At 46.3% G+C, this 22,717-nt stretch overlaps 1 long non-coding RNA gene across 5 annotated transcripts in view; it reads left to right on the top strand.

The window, feature by feature from the left end:
* The window catches only part of Gm44507, a 52,802-nt gene that overhangs the window by 7,816 nt on the left and 22,269 nt on the right, over positions 1-22,717 (top strand). For 4 of the 5 annotated variants that reach the window (XR_001778223.1, XR_001778221.1, XR_001778220.2 and 1 more), the window contains exons 3-6: positions 66-107; positions 4,371-4,479; positions 5,170-5,238; positions 18,888-18,979. This is a non-coding gene — a long non-coding RNA (predicted gene 44507). The remainder of the gene's footprint in view (positions 1-65; positions 108-4,370; positions 4,480-5,169; positions 5,239-18,887; positions 18,980-22,717) is intronic. The other variant, XR_001778222.2, reaches the window with a different exon arrangement.

The raw sequence follows: 22,717 nt of genomic DNA, 5'->3' as shown, positions 1-22,717 counted from the left end.
CATGCCCAGCTCTCTGATTTGGTTTACTGGGTTAGTGGGTTATTTAGTTGTTTGTTTGTTTATAGGAATCCTTTCCAGTTTCCAGGATACCTCTTCTTATATATGGGGTAAGCACTTTTCATTTTTAAAAACATTATTCATTTTTATTCCAAAATTTAATATAATGCATTTTGAGCTGTTTGCCCTTCACCATCTTCCTCCCAGATCCTTCCCACCTCCTTCTCCCTCCCCCACCTCCATTAATGTACACCTGGGTGTCTGGGCCCCAGTAGCTCTGGCCACTGTCACACCTCCCTCAACATGGAATAATGTCACACAGAAACATGTTCAGCCACCTGAAGCAAGCCTTCTGCCAGGCCACCATGGGCATCTTCGGACTTGACCTACCACCTAGACAACAGGCACAGACCAGGCTGCACATTCGGGATCCTTGGCTGGCAGCTCTGCTTGCTTGGCCTAAGGTCATAGCTCTTCTGTGGGGTGGAGGATGGTACCACCATCTTCTCACAGTTAAGACTCCTGTTTCTTTTTCTCCTCTGGGTTATCTCAGGGGTCTGGAGGTTGCTTATTTTGAGCCCATTTGAAACATTCTAATTATACTCAAATTACAGCCCCTTTCCTGACCACACTGCTGACCCACCCAGCCATGGCTTTCTGCCATGACTCCGTCCAACACTTTCAAAGGGTGGCTGTGTCTGCCACCAGCTGAGAACATACATCCTATGAGTGGGTCTGGTCCCCTCTTAGCAATCAGAGACCAACTTTCCCAGATACCCATAAGATGCCAGGTAGTTCTCAATGTGTTCCTGCTCAAAGACCTGGCCCAGCATTACCTTCCTCAGGACCTTCATGACCTGGACAGGGCAGGTGACACGCAGCAGCACTGCAAGGAAAACCACGCCAAGGACTCTGAGGCCAGGTCCAGTCAAAACTCTCTCATTAAGGAAAACATTTTCCAAAGTGTCTGTGTAGGGTGTAGGGAGAATTGCTGATGATGTGGCTGAGTTGATAGAGTGCTAGCCTAGCATTCATGAAGCTCCGAGTTTAGTCTCCAGTGCCATATAAACTAGGTGTGGTGGCTCATGCCTGTAATTCCAGCCCTTGGGAGATAGCAATATTGCTCTATAGTGAATTCAGGTTATCTTGGTCTACTTGAGATACTGCTGAGAGGGGTGAGAGGAGGAGGAGAAGGAGGAGGAGGAGGAGGAGGAGGAGGAAGAAGGAGGAGGAGGAGGAGGAGGAGGAGGAGGGAAGGAAGGAAGGAAGGAAGGAAGGAAGGAAGGAAGGAAGGAAGAAAGAAAGAAAGAAAGAAAGAAAGAAAGAAAGAAAGAAAGAAAGAAAGAAAGAAAGAAAGAAAGGAAGGAAGGAAGGTAGAAAGGAAGAAAGGAAGAAAGGAAGGAAGGAGGAGGAGGGGAGGGAGAGAGGAAGGAAGGAAGGAAGTTAGTAAGTTAGTTTTGGGGATGTTTCTCTGTCATGTTCCCATCTGAATTCTAGAATGACCAGTAAATATACCCAGATATTGTGTGTGTGTGTGTGTGTGTGTGTGTGTGTGTGTGTGTGTGTGTGTGTGTGAGAGAGAGAGAGAGAGAGAGAGAGAGAGAGAGAGAGAGAGAGAGAGAGAGAGAGAGAGAGAGAATCTTTCAGTTTAGAATTCTTGGATCAAGAATATTTGAGAAAGAAGCTGGCACAGTAGATCAATGTGTGATCCCACTGCTCTGAAGGCTGAGGCAGGGTGATGAAGAGTTCAAGGCTCTCTCTCTCTCTCTCTCAAAAAAAATTCTCATGGGATGAAAAGGCAGCTCAGAGGTTAAGAGCACTTGCTGTTCTAGAGGATCTGAGTTCAGTTCCCAGCACCCACATCAACCAGCTCACTGTCGGGGGTCCAGCCTTGACACAGAATAGGAGTTCTCACCTGGAAGCAGGGATATCTGGAAGGCACATAATAAATATACACAGACTACTTTTTTGGGTACAAGCTGACAGGCAGTTTTTCAAGGCTTAAAGTTTCTCTTCTCTCTCATTCTCTGCTCTCTTTCTCTCTCACTCATTCACTCGCAGCTTGAGGCTGCACACACTCTGCATTCTCCTGTGTACTCTGCTTTTCTCCTGTTCTCTTTTCTTTTCTTGAACTCTCATGCTCACACACACCTCTGTGTGTTTTCCCTTTCACTCTCACACACACTCTTCACACACATATCACACACACAAACCACATTCACTCTTCTTTCACTCACGCACACACTCTCCGTACACACCTCACATTCTCTCTCCACCGTCTCTTCACATGCTCTTCTCATGCTCTCTCGTTTTTCTCTTGCCCCAGTCTTTTATTGATACTCCAGAAACAGGTTAAAAAAAGACATTGTACAATCATTGCCATATCAAATTCAAAAGAATAACCACATCCCACAAAGAATCAAGAATTACAATTGTTTCCCAAAGTTTCAAGCTGCCCTATTCCCAGGCCTATAGCCAAAGTAATAATAGCTGCAAACTTATCATTATTTAAACTTATTATACTTCAGAGCTCAGAGCTCCAAAGCCAGCTCCTTGCATTTTCTTGTGAAGCTCTAATGATAAATGACACCGGCAAAGCTGCCAGACAATGTCCAGAAAGACTCAAGGTAACCCTTAACTCAATAGTTCCGCTAGCTTTCTGCTTCTGCACATTGCACTCAATGACTCTCCTAAGAGTCCCACTGTTTTAACTTAGTTTTACTAATATAAGATCTTACATATTCTATACTTGCTTATCCAGGAACCACTCTCAAATGTTATGCAAAACTTATTTCATAACTTTAATAATTTTTTTTCCTTTCTTGGGATCCCAATGTTGGCTTTATTTCATTTTCTAATAATTTGTTCAAACTTTCTTTGCAAGTCAAGCATTTATCTGGAATTACCATTGTGCAGTTATTACATTGTTTCCAATATGAGAGCACACAGCATGCACCTGGACCATTAGGACTATGCTGTGCTGTGTCCCATGCCTCAATTTTTAATTGTTTAAAAATCAATACATCAAGGAACATCTAGTTTCACAGAATTCACCAGAGCAGAAGGAGAAAGAAGTAAGAAAGTCAGATATAATAGAATAATTAGGCACACCAAGGCCAACTGAAAAGCAGTCATGCACAAATGAAATCTATACAGCCATTGTCCAGGGCTAAGGTTAGGAGAAGTGGAAACAACTGTTGTTACAAAGAGTTGCTGTGGGCTACTGAGATGTCTCCATCCCAGCCTACCTCAGGCAGTCCCTATTTCATATGGCAGGTCCCCTGGAGGGATGTGTCTCCTACTTCTCAGGGTCCCAGACGCCATCCTTTTCTACAAGGAGCTGCCGCAGGCTTCTGAGATGTCTCCATCCTGGCCTACTGCAGGCAGTCCCTGTCATTGTATGCTGTCCCCAGCAGCTCACAAATGCCTGTAACACCAAACTCAGGGTAGCCCGCACCCTGTTCTGGCTTCTGTGGGCAGCTGCATACATGTGACATATATTTAAACAAGTGCACACAAATACATGAATAAATAATAAAAATTTTAACTTGCTCAGTGAGATTGCTCGGGGGATAAATATGCTTACTGCTAAGATTAATGGTCTAAGTTCAATCCCTGGAATTCACATGGAGGAACAAGAGAATCAGCTCTAGCAATTTGTGTTCTGGGTCCATATTTGTGCCATGGTATGTAGGATTGATCTTCCCCCCTCATATCTCTCTCTCTCTCTCTCTCTCTCTCTCTCTCTCGTTCTCTCTCTCTCTCTCTCTGTTGCACACATACACAGTTTCTAAATGTAATAAAAATGGTCTTTAAATTTTTTAAAATAACACTGTCTCTGTTCTTAACATGTACAGATTTTTTTATTGTCATTGTTTTTTAAACAAGATGGTGTGATAACTAATTCCGTGGCCTTTACATTGTCTTAAGTATTCTAAGTCACCCAGAGATGGTTTAAATTAGGTGCAAGGTCTGTATAGGTTATGTGCATGTCATCATATACGAGAGACTGGGGTGTGCACGGATTTGGGCATTCATGGAAAGTCCTAAATCCAATCCTCAGTAGATGCAGAGAGAAGGCTATGCTTTACTCCGTTCTGAATGTGGTCTTCTTTTCGTGGTTTGCATATGTAGACACAGTCTCTGGGCAGAGGAAGCAGAAGTGGGTAGTTGGGGAGAGAGGCTGAGTAAAGACAGAACCTGACTGACTGTGCATGCCCATGAGATGTCACTATGAACTCTACTGTAGGCTAACTTTAAAAATTAGTTTAAAAAATACAGATAATCAGCTCTTTTTGTTTGTATGAATTAGTTGTTGTTAGATGCCTTTGTGGCACGAAGACCATGGCAACCCAACAACTCTGTTTTTTCAGGGACTTCCTGACTCTGAATGTCCAAATCCTGCATTAACTTATATGCAGAGACCCATTCCTTCCTCCCTTTGTATCACCCTGCTTCTTTTGGTGAAATGATGTCAGGCACGTGAGTACACATAGTTTAATTTTCATGACTTGTTGATATTTACCCTGTCCCAGGCCCTGACGTGGCCTGGGGATACCCGAACAGGGACATCAAACACAGTCTCTTTAGGTTAAAGCTCAGAATCATGAGTAGGACAGGTGGGCCACAATGTTATTCAGATGCCAGAATGGAGGTTAGAAATAAGCACCCAGTGAGGTGGGACACTGACTCCCCGGGGAAGTGAGAACATCCAGAAAGATCTCTGGGGGTTGGTCGATGGAGTAGATCAATAGAGGCACAGAAGACATGGAATGGTCCCTGATCTGGAGAAGGTTCAGGCTTCCAGGCATTGATGGATACCTTGATGCTGGAAGGGCTAAAGAAGAAAGTGGGTGATAAATGGGAAGGAGGTTGCAGGGCCTGAGTGGCTCATGAAGGACCTCGTATACACCAGTCTAGAATGGAGTTTATGGTTTTGTCTAGTGTGGAGTTTATGGTTTTCCCTGGAGTGCAATAAAGAACCCAGTGGGCAATTGTAATCATTTAACTTGGTATTGAAGTATGATCCATATATGTAAAAATTCCCATAATGTGAAAATATGCATCTTGATGTGTTTTCACGAGAAATACAGCAGGCTAAGCAGCATCTAGCTAAAAATGCAAGGCATAGCCTGCATCCAGAAGACCTGTCATGTTCCCTCCTCCCTCTAGGTCCACAAGTTGGCTGCTGTCCTGTCTTCTCTCACTAGGGTCTCAAGCTACCTGTCTGCTGAGCTGCATGTAAGTAGATTTAAACAGTGCACCTTCCCTGCCTTTCCGCTGCTTCACAGTTTGATGTCGAGATTCTTTGATATCTCTGTGGTAGCTGGAGTGGCTGGGCTCCACTGTGTGACTTCCACAGTGCTGGCGCATGGACAGCCATTTAGGTCAGGCTGGGCTGCAGTGTACATGTTGTGGGTGGGTGTGGGGTGTCTGTCTCTCTGGGGGCACTGCATGTACTGGGTCAGAGAATTGTGCACTCGTGAGCAGGAAGTTGTCATACCAACTCCCTTTCCCGTGTGTGGATGGAGGGTTTGAGGCAAGAAGGAGACAGCAGTAGGCCTGGGTTTGGTTGCTCTCCCTCACTGGCTGAGTCTGCAGAGCATCCCATGGGGCTGTGGCAAGGCTGCTGACAGTGTGCCTGAAGCTAGACGGGTGGCATTGCTAGGTGTGAGAGGATGGAGGGTGGATGGAGTGAAGGAAGGCAGAAACACAGAGCCATGGTGGGTTGGGGGGAGCCTCAGAAAGCAGACTCTGGGAGGTGAGGCCTGAGGTGCTGTGGACCATCTGAAGGAGAAGGACACTGAGCCTCTAGGAGGACAGTGAACCAAGGGCCACTCAAAATATCCGATGTATTTGACAGGTGAATTGATCATTTTAATCCTTGCTGGGACCAAACAGCTGAGAAGAAGCAACTTAAGGAATGAAAGTTTATTTGGTCTCACAGACTGAGGTGCTGTCAATCACAGCTGACAGAAGCTGGGGGGCGGGGCTGGTCACGGGGCATCTGCAGCCCAGAAGTGGGCGGTGAGAGCTGATGCTCTGCTCTCCTTCAACTTTTTATTCTGTCTAAGACCCCAGCTCGTGGGATGGTGCTGCTTACACCCAGGGTGGGCCTCCCAACATCAGTTAACCCAATCTAGAAACTCATCAGAGACACACTCAGAGCTTTGCCTCTTGGGTAATCCTACATCTTGCCAAGTTGACCAAATACTAACCAAGGACCTCTGGGTGATTCCAGGAAAGCCACGGCTGGTGGGCTGGTGTGCAGAGGACACTGCAGCCGAGGGAGGAGAGGGCAGAGCATCTAGGAGCACACCGAGTGGCTCCACAGGCATCACTGTGGAGGCTGGTGGTCTGCAGGATGCAGGTGCCACCCACTTCTCTGTCTGTCTCCATCCTCAGGTTCAGTGAATACCATGATCCTGTCTTGCTAACAAAGGGCTCACAGCCAGTGGGGCTGAGGAGACCAGGAGTAGAGTTGGGAATGGGGAGTTGAGATTAAAGTCTGAAGGGCTGGCTGAACTCTCTGCTCTTCCATGGTTCTCTGAACTTTAGGGAGCTCAGGAGTGGGAATGGCTCTGAGAACAAAAGCACAGAGCTTCCCGGGCAAGCCACCGCCCCCTTCTCTGTGCCTGTTTTATTTTCCACAATATAGGAATAATAACCTAGCCTCCCAAAATTGATTTAGTTGTGTGTTTTAAGAGCAGAACACAGTTGTCTCAGTAAGTTGGCTATTCTGTCAGTCCTATTCTCTTCTGCCAGCTCCAGGCCTGGCCCCTCCCCCTCTACAAAGACTCGCTTTCCATAGGTATCAATCTAATGATGGGTTTTTGGTTGTTGTTGGTTGTTATTGTTTCTAAGGTTTATTTATTTCTAGTTTATGTGCATAGATATTTTGCCTGTGTTTGTCTGTGTACCATGTGCACTCAGTGCCTGAGGAAACCAGAAGAGGGTGTCAGAGCCCCTGGGACTGGAGTTACAGATGCCTGCCAGCCACCATGTGGGTGCTGGCGCTCAAATCTGGGTCTTCCAGAGAACAGCCAGTGCTTTTAAATGTTGAGCCATCTCTCCAGCCCAACTAGTGATGGTTTTGCTCTGATAACAAAGGGATTGTGTGTTCTCTGGATGACACAGAAGATCTCCCTAGCTACTCCCCATCCAGCAAAGCCAAAGGGGCTCTTTACCCCAAGATACCCACAGATCCTGGAAACATACAGGGCTGGGAGTCTGCTGGCTTGGAACCACTGAAGCAGCTTTCTCTAAGCTCCCTGTTGGGGCCCCTCATTGGGACTGTACACCTTGACTCGGAGGCTGGTGGGGCCAGCAGTCACTAGGTTGTATCTGATCTTATTCAGTGTTGTTCCTGCATGAGCACACTCTTCTACTCAATCACGGGCAAACACTGCTCACGCTGATCCTCAATGCCAGTTTACAATCTCACACACTCACAGACAAGAACATGACCCAAGGAGTGACCAGCTATCAGCCAAGTTAGGGGATGCAGGGGCTAAGAGGTTAGAGCAGTATACAGGGCTCTTCTGTGTGGGGAATATCTTTGTCCTGAACAAATAGAGCTCTGTTTTCAGACCTGCTCCCATCACAGCAGAGAGGCAGCCTCTGGCTACAAAGACTGTGACTTCCGTGGCTTTGATTGGGGTTAGACAGAAGGCTGGCCTGTATCAGGACTAGGCCCAGAACTGCATCCTTAGTGTTTGACTTCTGTTGCTGGCTGGCAGCGCTCTGGATCGTGCACTGAACTAAGGGCTTTCACAGCCCTTCTGCCTGGAGGCAGCTATGCTCCAGAAGGAGGCAGAGGTAGTGTGCCAGGGTATTGCCCTGGGTGACATAATGGCATTCCCACGGGCAAGCTTAGCTGCCAAAATTTTCCCTGGCATCTGCTGAGCCCACAATTCCAGTGAGCAGATCCTCTCAGAGTCAGGTACAAAGGACCTGGGCTTTGAATTTCTGGGAATCATACAGATCATGAAAACTGGCATACAAGTGTGCTGAAGGATGAAATCTTGCAAGAAATGACTTTGACAACCTAGTAATGGAGGGGAACTAAGGAGAAAAGTTGGGGGAACAAGAGAATGTATGGTAAAAGGCTAATAAAACATCACATTTTCTCTTACATGCAGAATCTAGGTATAAATACACATGGCACGAAAGCAAAGGGGCTTCCGTTTGGTAGGAAGAGGGCTAGCAGGAATGGGTGGAGGAAGAATGGGAGAGGGCGAGGGGGCCATGAATATCAGCCAAGTGCAGTATGTAACATATGTATAAAAATGTCATAACAGTTTGGCACAAGAGAAATACCAATGAAACTAAAAATTAGCAAAGAAAAGCTACTAACCTAAACAATAAAACGAACAAAACCAACCAAACAACTGCAAAAAAAACTGGACTTGAGATAACAGTCCAGAGTCTAATCCCCACATCTCCACCTAGCCAGATCTAGCTGTGTAAGCTTCGAGTATTGATGTCAGACACGCCAAGTGTAGGGGTGGGTGTATTCGAAGGGCAAAACACTCACCTCCCGCAGATCCCGGAATGGGCTCCCAGAGCCCCCACCATGTTTGGAACCCTCAGAGGAGTGCTGCCAGCATCGTTAACCTCACAGCAAGTCTGAGCAGCCAGAGGTAATGAGCTCAGATGGGCGCCGGTGCAGTAATTAAGTCAGAACGGGATAATTGTGGGTAAGGAAGCAGGGAAGGAACTTGAGGTCCTGAAGGAAATCAGAAGTTGAGGGGCATTCAAGCAGGGGCTCTGGGAGAAGACACGGGTGGAGGGGGGTGCATTCCATTTTGGTTTTCTCCAAGACACGTGAGCCTCAGAATCCCATGGCCTAGCACTTCTGTGCAGCTAGGGTTTGAGGCCCAGAGGGAGGGCCAGCTCCTCTGAGGGTGCCCTGCTAAGCTGGAACTGAAGTCAGGCTTCCAATAATGGCCTTATCCACTCCCCACCGTCCACCTCCACCCCTGCATCTCAGAGCTCTGAAGTCCAGAGGCTGTTTGTGACTTGTTCCCCTGTGACTGGGGATTTGATTTCTCATGAAGTCCCAGGTGGGCTCCATGCAGAGCCCTTCATCAGCAAGACTCCACCTTCCTGTATCCAAAGCTGCATGTAATCTCAAGATCTGTTGGCCAATGGGTAAACTCAGCAGATGGGTTTTTTGCTGGTTGGATGGTGTCTATCTCCTCTGACATCTGCTGTCATATCCATACAGAGAGCAGTCCTGATTGCCTCTCGGGGCATGAAATCGAAAGCTGTGGCTCCTGTGTAGGCCAAGGGCAGTGCTGGGCTCACTACTCCTGTTCCTATACACTCAGAGTACAGCATACCAAAGAGGGGTCGATCCCTAGAGTGCTTGATGAATGAACAAAAGCAACCATGTCTGTTTGCCTGGAATAATATCCTCCTCCCTGCAGGAGCAGAGCCCAGCACAGCAATATCAGGAGAGGCATGCAAGGTAGATAGATAAGATAGATAGTCTCTCTCTCTCTCTCTCTCTCTCTCTCTCTCTCTCTCTCTCTCTCTCTCTCTCTCTCTCTTTCTCTCTCTCTCTGTGTGTGTGTGTATGCATGCATGCGTGTGTCTGTGTGTCTGTGTGTCTGTGTGTCTGTCTGTGTGTCTCTGTGTCTATGTGTCTGTGTGTGTCTGTGTGTGTGTGTAAGTGAATTGTGTCCTAACAAGTCAGCTCTCCTCTCCCCAACCTCTTTCTGTACTCAGAGGCCAACCTGAATAGGTTCCAGGGCCCTTTGACTTCTGCTTGGATCCAGCAAAGAGGAACTCCACAGGATATGGGACAGAAGGAGGGACTTTATTTCCAGGCTTTTTCTGCATAGTTCCTTGGCCTGATCACACCCCTTGACAAAGGGCACATTTCCTATTGGACATCTCTCTCTGTGCAACTGGTTCTTCTACCACTTCTCCCAGCTCTAGGCAACATCAGTCTAGCTGTGCTTGATAAGGTGGTTGTGAGCCTGGGTGGTCTCCCTTCATATTATCTGCTCCTGATTTCTCCTACTCTCGTTTTTCTTTCTTTCTTTCTTTCTTTCTTTCTTTCTTTCTTTCTTTCTTTCTTTCTTTCTTTCTTTCTTTCTTCCTTCCTTCCTTCCTTCCTTCCTTCCTTTCTTTTCTTTTCTTTTCTTTTCTTTTCTTTTCTTTTTCTTTTTTTTTTTTTTGACAGTTTCACTTTATGGAACTTAAGTTAACCTCCTGGTTCATGAACTTTGGGTTGCTGAAGCTGAGGAAAATGTCTGAGCTCATATCTCACCTAATGTGGTCAGCCAGCCACAGAAGAAATAGCCCAGACTAGACTCCTGCCTCAGCCTTCAAAGTGCTGGGATTACAAATGTAAGTAATGATGCCTGGCTTCAATAGTCCCAAGTTAATGAGTTGGGACTATTCCAGTTTTTAGATAAATGAGTTTCCCACTGGAGTCCTGCCTGCTGCACACGGTTACTGGTGGCTGGCTCAGGGTGGCTAGAAGTCACCACCATGATATTGATAGAGGCCTAAGAGGTTTATTTATTCTTTGTGAGTTCCACATCATGCACCCCAATTGTAGCCGCCAGCGGCCATGGGTTACTGGGTTTCTGAAAGGAAAGATGGGCTGTTGGATGGGAAAGGCTGCAAGAGAAATAACGAGCCAAGACAAAGTTCTTTGATCAAGGCCAATGTTTACTTATGAGTCCCAGCTTACAATGAGATCCACCACACCAGGATCTCATTGTTCTGTCAAGATCACTTCTTTGTCAGGATTGTGTCGGGAAAACAGGTTCAGCCTCTAAGTAGGTAGTGGCATCTTGGAGGAAAGCCACAGATGTGGCAGGGCAATAGCCAGCTGTGACAAGCCAGATCTGAGCCAGCCTGCTCAAGGCTGGGTGAAAGGCACAGTTCCTTCCTTTTTATTTTTTAAAAATTACCTGGACTGGGGTATAAAATTTACTTATGCTCCATGGTCCTACCTGGGAATTATGGTGGCTGGCAGCCATGCCTGTCTTAGGACTGAATCTAATTGGACTTTTTCTGACCCATCTCAGAGAACACATGAAGCTTGTTTGTATTTATTTGTACAATAAACACGGCATTTTAGTGTTTATTAAGAAAAAACACAGCCTTTGGCACATGCCTCTGTCTTAGGTTGAAAATAAAAGCCAGTGGCCCGTCTTTGGCTGCCGGCCCTCATTGCACACCTTTTTCCCATTCAGACCAAAGCCACAATATGTACTCAATGCATCTCTTCATAGTGATGAATCACTGCCATCTGCGCTTTGCTGAAGGCGAGGCTGTATGAAGGTAACCGAACTGCTTGAAACACAAAGTCAAAGTTGAAAGCAACAGGATTAAGGTTGAACATGGGGATGTCCCAGGCACTCAATTCAGTTGCAAATTAGCAACAATCAGACCCAAGTCTATCCTCTTGGAGTAGGGGAGTTGACTTTGAGAATCAACAGAAAAACTGTTACTTTTCATGTAAATAGTGGAGGCTATGATCCAAGTTAACTCTGCTGGCTGATTAAGAATTTTAGCTCTCTTCATAATAGGAATCTCCAACATTGGATTTATTTCTAGACCAGTCCATGATTGAGTCAGAGTAACTGATCACATTAAAGGAAAGAGGAGAGTCATTGTAACTCCTCCTCTTGATTAATTTTTCTAAATCAGTTTCCACAGTCTCTGTGTTCTCTGTCCCACAAGGTTTAAAAGCTTGAAGCAAGGCCGCTTATCTTGTCTAATCTGAGACATAGGCAAGCAAAGGTGGGTCAAGAACATATACCCAATACAGCTTTCCTGTCACCATTGTCAGGGCACTTAACAAGCTCACAGGTCAGCACGTCACAGAAATCATTCTGATGAAAGAACCTAGTGGGGAAACCCCCACTCAACTCCCGGATGGGACTTTGAGGGGTACTCTGACATTCAGAGGGCACCTTTAACACCCCCTCCGTACGTAGAAAAACATTCGAGAGACCCATGGGGTGGTTGCTCTAACCAAAGGGATAGAAGTATGCTTCAAACCCATCCCTTCTATGTCTGCCCCGGGCCCCACCGAAGTCAGCCCCTCAATCCAACATGTGGAGGTAAGGCTGACTTCTTTTGCAAGAGCTGGGGTTTCGAGACTTCAGGTACAGCCCGCTGGAAGCCCTCCTCGAGCTGGGACTATATTAGAGTAACAGCCAACTATTCCCTAGCGTCTTATGTACCTGGAGGATTTGACCTAGACGAGTGTACTGACTGGTGCCATCTGCTCCGTGTCACCTTCACTGAACCAGGGAAAAGAGCTCTGGGATGGACAAAAGGGTATACCTGGGGTCTTAGGATTTACAAGGAAAGATATGATGAGGGATTATTGTTCACTATCAGATTAAAAATAGAGACCCCCTATAATCCTTTAGGCCCCCCAACCAAGTCCACACCCCTCACCCATACTATTACTCAGCCTACTCCAGTGATTGTGGACCCCCTTAATATGGCCGCTATCACCCAACCTCCCACTCCTCAGGTACCTCTAACTATTACCCCACAATTCCTTCAACAAGACAGAGGATGTTTAACCTAGTGAGAGGAGCCTTTTATGCCCTTAATAGAACTGATCCAAGCGCTACTGAGGACTGCTGGCTATGCCTGTCCTCGGGTCCGCCTTATTATGAAGGAATTGCCTTCAATGGAGATTTCAACAGAACCAGCAGCCATACTTCCTGCTCTTGGGGAACAGGACAAAAACTGACCCTGACTGAAGTATCCGCGAGGAGTCCAGGTCTCTGTATAGGCACCCCACCTTCCACCCACAAACACCTATGCGGACAAATTCAGTCCGTGTCCAGAATAGAAGCTAATTACTATCTTGTACCTTCCCCGGTTGGATGGTGGGCTTGCAATACAGGACTTACTCCCTGTGTATCAACTAAGGTTTTTAATTCATCTCATGATTTTTGTGTCATGATCCAGCTGTTACCCCGTGTATATTATCACCCTGCATCCAGTTTAGAAGAAAGCTATGCTGGCCAGTGGTCAAAAAGAGAACCAGTTACTTTAACCCTGGCTGCATTCATGGGAATAGGTATGGCAGTAGAAGTGGGGATGGGAGTGTCAGCTTTGATAGAAGGAAGACAGGGAATTCAGTCTTTGAGGGATGCTGTCAATGAAGACCTAGTGGCAATAGAGAAGTCCATTGACGCTTTAGAAAAATCTTTGACCTCCCTGTCTGAGGTAGTTTTGCAGAACAGGAGAGGTCTTGATTTGTTGTTCCTAAAGGAAGGAGGACTGTGTGCTGCCCTTAAAGAAGAGTGCTGCTTCTATGCAGATCATACAGGAACAGTTTGAGACTCTATGCAGAAACTGAGAGAAAGATTAGAGCGAAGGAAACGGGAACGGGATGCTCAACGGGGGTGGTTTGAGTCGTGGTTTGAATCACGACCATCTTGGATAACTTCTTTGATTTCCACTGTAGTTGGACCAATCCTTATGATATGCTTAGCTTTAGTTTTCGGCCCTTGTATAATAAATAGAGGAATGGCTTTCATCCAGAGTAGAATTGATACAGTAAAACTCATGGTTCTTCAAAGGCAATATCAACCTATAGTTCAGGTAGATGAAGAGTTAGGGGACACCAATCTCTAAAATTCTATGATTAGAATTAGTCTAAACAGAAGAAAAAGGGGAATGAAAGGAAATAAAACTTGAGACCTGTGATTCATGTAATGTATGTCAAATAGCCCAAAGAGTTGTTTGTGAGCTTTGAAACCTGGGGCTGAGAACATAGCAGAACAGACCAGGACATGCCCGGGCAGGCCCATCGCCTCCCTATCTCCCACCCCTCTGACCTAAGTTAAATGTTAACAGGCTGCTGATGTTTAAATGGACCAATCATGTGAAACCATGCCAATTCCTCCCCAAGCCCCACTCCTTTTCTATAAAAACCCCTAGCTTCCAAGTCTCGTGGTCGAATCCACTGTCTCCTGTGTGAGATACGTTTCGACCCGGAGCTCCGCCATTAAAATACCTCCTGTTGTTACATCAAGGTGTTGTGTTCTATTCATGATTCTTGGGTGCACGCCGAATCGGGAGTTGAGTGGGAGTTTCCCCACTAGGTTCTTTCACTGACAGCTAGCTAGCATGCTCCTGCAGCATTCTGCGGAAAAAACACAAACATGTTCTCTTCCCCATATTAAATACCTGATCAGGATCATGCCATATGCCAATAAGTGGATCCTTTCATCTCACCTCGGCATGAGTATGCCTAGTTGTAGGATACTATAAGGCACTCAGCAAGAAGTTCTTTGGCATCCAAGTTTTAAAATATTAAAAATAAAATGTGTGATATAAATAATGTGCATGGGGATATAATTCCCCCCTTTTTTGTTTTTTAAGAACATATTGTTTTTAAAGTTCCACAATACCTTGTCCTTGGGAATTATAAAAAAAATCCCAGTAACATGGGTAACATTAAATTGTTCACAAAACATCTCAAATGCTTGACTGTATGTAATAGCCAGTTCCATTATCTGTTTTAATCTGATTTGGAACACCAAGCATAAAAAAAATTAACACAGGCAAAACTAATTACATTTTTAGTTGCTTTTCTTGTTAAGGCAGTTGCAACTAGAAAGCCTGAAAAGGTATCAATAGTCACATAGTGCATATTTTATTTTTCTAAAATCAGAAATATGAGTATGTATTTGCAATAATTGATTAAGTATAAGTCCTTGAGAATTAACACCATTTATGTGGAACAAGTACACACTGAAGACATTGAGAACAAGTCTTTACAATTTGACATGCACATTCTCTAAAATACCAAATTATTATCTCAAGCCATTACTATTTTAATGATGTAAAGAATGAGGTTATATAGCCAATTGTTCTTGTGTGAGGCCTATAATCTGCCTGGGATATAAATCTGGGGTGACATTGCCTTAAGAGGTCTTGTCCAGGCAATCAAGGATGAGTTCTTTTTTTTTTTAATTTTATTTTTATTTATTTTTTTTATTACATATTTTCCTCAATTACATTTCCAATGCTATCCAAAAGTCCCCCATACCCTCCCCCCCACTTCCCTACCCACTCATTCCCATTTTTTTTGGCCCTGGCATTCCCCTGTACTGGGGCATATACAGTTTGCGTGTCCAATGGGCCTCTCTTTCCAGTGATGGCCGACTAGGCCATCTTTTGATACATATGCAGCTAGAGTCAAGAGCTCCGGGGTACTGGTGAGTTCATAATGTTGTTCCACCTATAGGGTTGCAGATCCCTTTAGCTCCTTGGGTACTTTCTCTAGCTCCTCCATTGGGAGCCCTGTGATCCATCCAATAGCTGACTGAGCATCCACTTCTGTGTTTGCTAGGCCCCGGCCTAGTCTCACAAGAGACAGCTACATCTGGGTCCTTTCGATAAAATCTTGCTAGTGTATGCAATGGTGTCAGTGTTTGGAAGCTGATTATGAGGTGGCCCATGTAGAGACTGCCATATCCAAGGATGAGTTCTTAAATGTCTGAAGACAGTCCTTTAAAGGAACAATATTTTTTCTTAACTTGAGTTGTATATGCATAAGCAATATATATATATATATATATGCTATTAATATACAAATTAAAGCTTAATTTTTTTTGACATTTCAAAACACAATTTAATTATCTGTGCTGAGGCAGGAGGAAACTCAAAAGAATAAACATATGATCCAATCATATATACTTCTCTCCCATAGAAGGGCTGTTTATAAATACAGTAGATGTATTCTTTTTTTGTTTCTTTGTTTTTTGTTTTTTTGTTTTTCAAGACAGGGTTTCTCTGTGTAGTCCTGGTTGTCTTGGAACTCACTCTGTAGACCAGGCTGGCCTCAAACTCAGAAATCCTGCCTTTGCCTACCAAGTGCTGGGATTAAAGGCATGCTCCACTAATGCCCGGCTAGATGTATTGTTTATGGGATGCATGCATGCATAAATTTACAGAAAATACAAAGGCATACATAGAAGCAATTTTTAACAACTTATCTTTTGGATAATGATTATCAATTTTAACCTCTCAGCAGGTAGTGGAGTCTTGGAGGAAAGCCTCAGAAGTGGCAGGACAATAGACTTTACCTAGGTTGAAAGACTCCACCCTAGGTGGGCTAGCCTGCTGTGGCAAGCCAGATCTGAGCCAGTTTGCTCAAGGCTGGGGGAAAGGCACACCCAATCCCACTCATCTCCCCACCCCATCATATCCACCCTCTGCCCTTACCCATCAAAATAAAAGAAAATAAGACAGAATTCTTAAAAAAAAAATCTTGTCACAGAAGCTGTAGCATGTCAGTGTGGCATACAATGTACCCTTTTGTCCACACATCTTTACTTGCCGATGTTGATTGCGGTTTAGTCATTGGTCTGGTTCAAGGCCTTTGGCTTCTGTTACACTATCAATACCGGATCCTCACTGGGACTCCTGCTGTTATCCTGTGCCATTGAGATCCTGCAGCTTTGGATCTGCAGGACTGGCCCTTTCACTCACTCATAGATGGAGTAGATGTTGGGGTGTGCCAACTCAAAGCCCTGGATCTGGGCCTGGATGGTAGCTGAGCTGGTCAGCTAGCCAGCTCTCCTGTATTTGCATCTCCAAGGCAAGCGCTCCTGCACTGACCTGGCTGTTAGGTTTCAGACCCCAGACAAGGGGCTGAGGTACACATTTTATATACTGAAGCAGACCTGGCCTCCAGGTTCTCCCAGCATCCCTCACTCAGTCTCTACCTGGCATACCCCACCCCCACCCCTGAACTTTCCAGCCCAGGGGCTAGATTATCCTCCCCTCAGAAGTTTTTCCCTATATAATCCAGACATTTTGGTCTCTCTTCCCCTTTTTCCTTCTCTCTGTGGACACACTTTCTCTCCTTGTCCCTCTCCCCTCTGTCTCTCTCCCCACGGCAATGTCCCTGACCTTGTTCCTTGGGAGCAGTGAACTCACCTGGCTGAGAGCAGACTCCCAATAAATCTGTGTTTATATATATTTTTTAATCTGTCTTGAATTGGCTCATTTCACCACAGAAATAATTTCTCACTGGCTAGCTTACCCAATGCCACATCTGGCAAGGGGCAAGGTCAGCACCCCTGATATCAGGTCCTTGGGGACAGCTCACCTGCACCTTTGTCACTAGGACCAGCTCTACTGTGCTGCCCAGGCGAAGTGCAGGGCCTGCTCTCCTGAGTGCTGCTCCAGTGAGGGGCAGGAGGACCAAGTTTGTTGTCCTAGCTCTACTGCCTATTCCATGGACATACTAGGAAAGTCTGATAATGCCTTTAAGGAACTCCTTCCTCGGGTGTGACAATGGAAATTAAAGTAGGACTCACTTGCTCACAGAGATTCAGTGAGGACCAAGAGCTAAGCATCCTGCTTGACCCGGTGAGTACCACTATTGCTTTTGTGGACGCTGACCATGTGGTAAGATAAAAGTCGACACGCTCTGTCAGCTTCAGCCACCTGAAGTTCATGAACAAGGAGGCCAACTCAGGTCCTGTATTGTTGCTAGGTTCCCTCTGCCATGTATGAAGTATTTGTGTGTGTGTGTGTGTGTATGTGTGTGTGTGTGTGTGTGTGTGCATGTGCACGTGTGTGTAAACTGTTGTATTTACAGTACTTCCCATGCTACCTGGGTCCAGTATCACCTAGGTATAACTTCCCCTGGGCTCAAGTTGGTGCAGGAGTTGGGTGCTAAATGGGCAATGACAGTGTAGTAAGACAGAGGGGACAACAGATGAGGCCTGTCATGCTCAGCTCTGACAGCACACCTATGGTGGTGACACACAGAGATGCTGTCTTAGTTACTTTTCAAATCTTGTGACAAAACGCCATGACCGAGGCAATTTACAGAGGAGTTTATCGGGGGCTTGCTTGCAGTTTTAGAGAATGAGAGCCCATAGCCACCATGGTGGGGAGCATAACTTCAGGCAGGCAGGCCTGGTGCTAGAAGAGTAGCTAAGAGCTCTCCCACAAGGCATAGAGAGAGAGAGAACTAACTGGGAAGGTCATGGACTTTTGGAACCTGAAAGTTCACCCCAGTAACACACCTCCTCCAGCAAGGCGAAACCTCCTAATCCTTCCCAAACAGTTCCATCAACTAGAAATGAAGTATTCAAACTCATGAGCCTATGGGAGCATTCTCATGGTAGCCATCACAGATACTGTCATGAGGTGTGACTCAGTATGATTGATGAACAAAAGAGAAGGTCCAAGCCCAGCTGTAGTGGTGCATACCTTTAATCCCAGCACTCTGGAGACAAAGGCAGAAAGATTTCTGTGAGTTCCAGGCCAGCCTGGTCTACAGAGCCAGTTCCAAAGCTACACAGAGAAAGCCTGTCTTGAGGAAACAAAAAACCAAAACCAAACAAAAACAAAAGAAGGAAGGCCCTTTACGGGAATTAGAGAGAATTCTGCTTGGGTCATCAGGCCTGGCTCCCTGTGCATTCCAAAACAGCATCAGCCTTTTGACTTTCATGAAACCAAATGGAGATAAATGGAGGATGGACTCTGAGACACCAAAATCTTCCCAGATCTAGAATATTCTGTTTTACCACGGCTCCAGATGGAATCTAGCTACCTAAAGAACATTTCTGACACTTGCTCAGCTCTAGTCCAGACCACACAGGACTGGTTTTCATACTGAGCCCTGCTTGGGATCTGGGAGAGTATTGGCCAGGGAGACTAGAGGATGGAGGCCCAGCTGCAGGCTCTGGCTCCTTCCATAGGGCCTGCAAAAGGCTTGAGTATAACCAGGGAGGTTTGAGCTAGAACAGATTCTAAGGTGCACGCTGCTTTGTTTCAAACTTTTGCTAGAAGGTGATTTTAGAAGCTAGCTCTATACTCTTTCCCTAACTCTGAATCACAATTCAATTTTGTCTCTTCTTGTCTACCAGGCTGTGGGCATCAGAAAAAAACGTACAGGCCCTCTGCAGCCACCCATGGAAACAGAAGAGATTGCATGCAGAGATAGAGACACCAAGCTTTCGTGAGTATCCACAGTGTGCCAGCGGGTGTGTATTCATATTAATGAACACAATCATTAACTGGACCAACTCAGGCCCACTGCATGCCTCTCACAATGATGCTTTCTCTATATTTTTGCAAGAACTTTGTAAGGAAGGAGTCGTTATTTCAGAACCAAGGAGATCGAAGTTGGGAGATTGGTTACTTGTCCAAGTCTCCCAGCAAGTCCAGAGTTCAAGGAGTCAAACTTGAACTAAAGTCAGTTTCCAAATTCCCTCAATCCCCTGGCCTGATGCCACAGATCACATTGATTTGAGACATGGACAGGTTCCAGGCTTCTGGTTGGGACACTCAAGCTGGAACATGCTGTACACCAGAGCACTGGGTGGCCTTGGGCAGGTCCTTGTCCTCTCTGGACCTCACTTACATCCATTTCTTTGAAGTGAGGGTTGAACACGTTGTCCTGCTGTGACTGACTCAGACCTGTGTATGAGTTCGCAGGGCTAGGACCAGTCCAGGGTGAGGAGAACAAACCATGAACACCCTAACAGGGGACAGCAGGGCTTTCTGTCACTCACTGTGGTGCTTGTTAGATTCTGCCTCAGGGAGCCTAATAACTATGGTGTCTGCCTGAGGAGCAACAGGCAGCTAGTCCATGCAGGGCGCATGGCGTGCAGAAGGGTGGCTCACTTTCTGGGTGAGACACAGACAGTACAGGAGACAGCTTCATGTTACTCACAACCGCCCGCATATAATCTAAAGTTCATAGCTTATTTCTGCAAGTTTCCCTTCAAAATGACTGGTTTTGTTTTTTGAAACAAGGTCTTACTTGAACTCACGATCCTCCTGCCCTTACCTCCCCAGTGCCAGGATTACAGGAGTTTTCCACCACGCCTTGCTTCCATTTTAATATATTTGGATCATGGTAGACAGCAGGTCATTGAAGCCAAGGAACACAAAACCACAGAGAACAGAGACTATAGCCCTTTGCAGCTCAACGAAACAGCCAAGCTCTATAAAAACACTTAGAAAAGTGATGCTTAAGACAGACCATTTCCCTGCAAGGCACAGGCTGGAGGTGATGGGACCAAGGTAAGGCAGGTTTAGGGGCCCCACTCCTGACTCTGTGGAGGTGTCATCCACTGAAGAGACTACGGCTGCCACAGCTACAGAGTCCTGCCCATATGTGTCAGTGATCCAACCAGGAGTTGGGGAGATTCCCAGGCCTGGAAATTCCTGCTAAAATAACCCACATCACCCTAAGTCCCCGTAAACTGGTCATTCTCAAGCTCTGTTTCTTGGAAGAAGTTGGCTCGTGATCAAAAATTCTGGAATTTAGCATAGGAAGTAGCCATTTGAGCAAGGAGAAAGGACTCTGATTAAAGAGCCAAGAATTCTGGGTCCTGATTCACACACATACACACCCCTCCCCAGCAATTACAGGCATGTGTCAGATGAGCCTGGATCAACTCCAGCTCTGTCTTCAGGCACTGCCTGGTTCTGGACAAGGCGGGAACCGCACTGAGCCCTGGCTTCCTCTTTATGACTAGGGATTGAGGTATCTGTCTAGCAGGCTCTTGGGAGGATTTCAGAGGGAGCAGCTGGGCTTGTGGTAAGTTGGCACGCAAGGATGCTTACTGCTTTGTAAAGAGCTACTGCATGCAAGCGTCCCTCTACCCAGCGCAGCAAGATTCAGCAACCAAAGGGTTAACAGCTGGCCCACCCTACTCTCCAGGACCTTGGTCTTTCTGATTGCTAATAAATTCAATGGGTAAAGAAATGGTCTATAAACCACCCATTACTATTATCCCACCTCCACACCCCCAGGTCATCTCCTCCACACCTCCAGGGCCTCCCCACCCATATCTCTGGTAGCCATGATAGCCACTGAGCTGAGTCTCTCTTGTTGAATCTTTCCTGTCATCCCGGGCAGGATGACTGGGGCAGGATCCCAGAAGGCTCCACCTTGCCCTGATGTTTCAAGGCTCCCAGACCGTTTCCAGACTCAGTATTCCCCCTGCTCTCTAAGTTCCCAAAGATTACCCCTCCTTCCTGCCCCTATCACCTCTTGCTCACATCATATTTCTGCTAAATTGAAACAATCGCATCCTCTCTGACTACTAGATTCCAGTGTGTCCTGCCAACTCAGCCTCTCACTCTGGACAGAAATGTCTTCAAAAAGCAGGGTTCCTCATCACCCTTCAATGAGATGCCACCCATCATGGAGACCGCTGCATGATGGTTGGTGCAGGTGGAGCTCTTGAGGAAGGAGATCAAGAGGGAGATTTGCTGGCAGATAGTTATTTGGGGGAAGCTCTTTCAAGATCTGTATCTGTGACGAGGAACTTGTGAATCAGAACTGGGCAGAGAGACAAACTGGACTTCTGAGCAAATCCCTCAAAGGCCTTTGCCTGCTCCTCCCAGAGGTTTGGAGCTGGAATGGCTGTGTGTGTGTGTGTGTGTGTGTGTGTGTGTGTGTGTGTGTGTGTGTATTAGATACATGTATTTCTCTGGGTATGCACATGAGTGTGTTCAGGTGTAAATGCATGCATGTTTGTGGCAATCAGAGGTCAGTGTTAGGTGTCTTCTTCAGTTATTCCCCACTTAAATTTTAGTGTGCGTGTGTGTGTGTGTGTGTGTGTGTGTGTGTGTGTGTTCATGAGCTCTCACCATGTCTCATGTGCAGATCAGAGGAGATTTTGTGGGTTTTGATTCTCCCCTTTATTTTATGGGTCCTAGAGATTGATTTCAGGTTGTCAGGCTTGGCAGCAAACACCAGCTCACTGCTAAGCATTCTTACAGCCCCCTCCCCACCTTAGTTTTGGAGCCCAGGTCTTTCACCAAACATGGAGCTCACTAATTTGGATGGGCCGACTGGCCAGTGAGTTTCAACCCACCTGTCTTCACCTCCTTACACTGGGTGCCTCTGGGCCTGGATTTTACACTGGTGCTGGGGATCCAAACTTAAGAATTTTTTTTTCCAGTCTGTCACAGCAAGGGCCTTACATGCTGAGCCATCTCCCCCCCCCACCCCCCCAGCCTCTGTAATGACTCCTCACAATTATTCCAAGTTGAGGGAGGAGTTCTGGTCGACACCGCACCCCCATCCCTCAACACGTGATGGGGAGACAGTGGCAGGGAGGAATGTGAACCTCAGACTCTGCCCCTGGAAATCTCAGTAGCTGAGGAAGGAGTGACCCAGCCTGGAGTCCGGGGGCATCTGGGTCGCACCCAAGGTGTCCACCACAAAAGTGCTTTGGATTGAGGAGATACTTAGAACGTCTACTGCGCAATGTATGAAACAGTTTGGCACGGCCTGCAAGCTAGGTGGTGAATGATTTCGTACCCTAGCCTCTGTGAGAGCTGACCCAAACATCCTCGTGTCCCTGCTGCCCCTTGCTCCCACCTGTCTAACTGGATCGTGCCTCTTCCCAAGCTATTTCACACCTCTCTGCTTTTGCTCCTGTTATTTCGCCTGCCAGGGATGCCTTTAAATGGAAAAGAGAAATCCTATTCTACTCAATCAGCCAACTCCTAGTCCCCCATCACACGGCAGCCAAGCACTGCCTCCCTTGGGAAGACTTCCGTTAATTCTTTCAAAGCTGGTGCTGCCACATGCACAGAACACAGCCACTGGTGCTGTTTGAGGGCCAGTATCTGGCTTCTTCCCAATTCAGAAGGCAGGCCCTGGCTACTTGGTTTCTCTGGACATGTTTGTGCTAGGGTGGGATGTCGTGGGTAAAGGCATTCAGGAAGACGC

This window comes from Mus musculus, chromosome 7 (assembly GCF_000001635.26).
Source record: "Mus musculus strain C57BL/6J chromosome 7, GRCm38.p6 C57BL/6J".
NCBI lineage: Eukaryota > Metazoa > Chordata > Mammalia > Rodentia > Muridae > Mus > Mus musculus.
Note: the sequence above shows the minus strand (reverse complement) of the source record. Positions and strands in the feature narration are given on the sequence as shown.